The 528-nt window shown below is 53.0% G+C and overlaps 1 protein-coding gene across 2 annotated transcripts in view; it reads right to left on the minus strand.

Annotated features, from left to right (window-relative positions):
- Positions 1 to 528, minus strand: part of LOC113210537 (gamma-aminobutyric acid type B receptor subunit 2-like) — a gene marked incomplete at its 3' end in the record, with an annotated part of 109,511 nt that overhangs the window by 23,370 nt on the left and 85,613 nt on the right.

A 528-nucleotide genomic window follows, 5' to 3' on the forward strand; every position in this document is an offset into this window, starting at 1 on the left:
GGCGGTACGAGGAGGGGAGGGGAGAAGAGTATCGGGGATAGGGCAGGGACGGTGGGGGGATGCTCCCCGGTCTCTGGCATTGAATAAATGAGCAGATAGCGGCGGAGCTGGCTCGACGCACAGCGGAACGAAAACGAAACGAAAGAATTCTTTCTATGAGTCCTTAGACTTGAATTCGTCATGATACCGAGTGATTTCGTGGTCGACGATATCATTCGACATCTCAATCTACAAACAAATATTTACACAGATTACTTTTTTCATAAAGTTCCGCGGTAAAGTTGTGACGCAACAGAATCCACGTAGACTTGAAGCAGCGATAATTTAGTCCGCGATCTTAGACCCATGCCAGAGTGTCTCCACTAGGGGCGGCCCCGCTGCTGTAGCTGGCTGGCGCCTGGCGTTGTGACAAAACTGTGTTCGGCCCACGGCGTGGCAGTGCGTAGCGGACAGATAAGATATTACGATATTATGCTCGACGGTGCCTCGAGGCCCTGCTGGGTCACAGGCGCGGATTAAGGGGGGGGG

The sequence above is a fragment of the Frankliniella occidentalis genome, unplaced genomic scaffold, assembly GCF_000697945.3.
Source record: "Frankliniella occidentalis isolate FOCC.00 unplaced genomic scaffold, Focc_3.1 Scaffold116, whole genome shotgun sequence".
Taxonomy (NCBI): domain Eukaryota; kingdom Metazoa; phylum Arthropoda; class Insecta; order Thysanoptera; family Thripidae; genus Frankliniella; species Frankliniella occidentalis.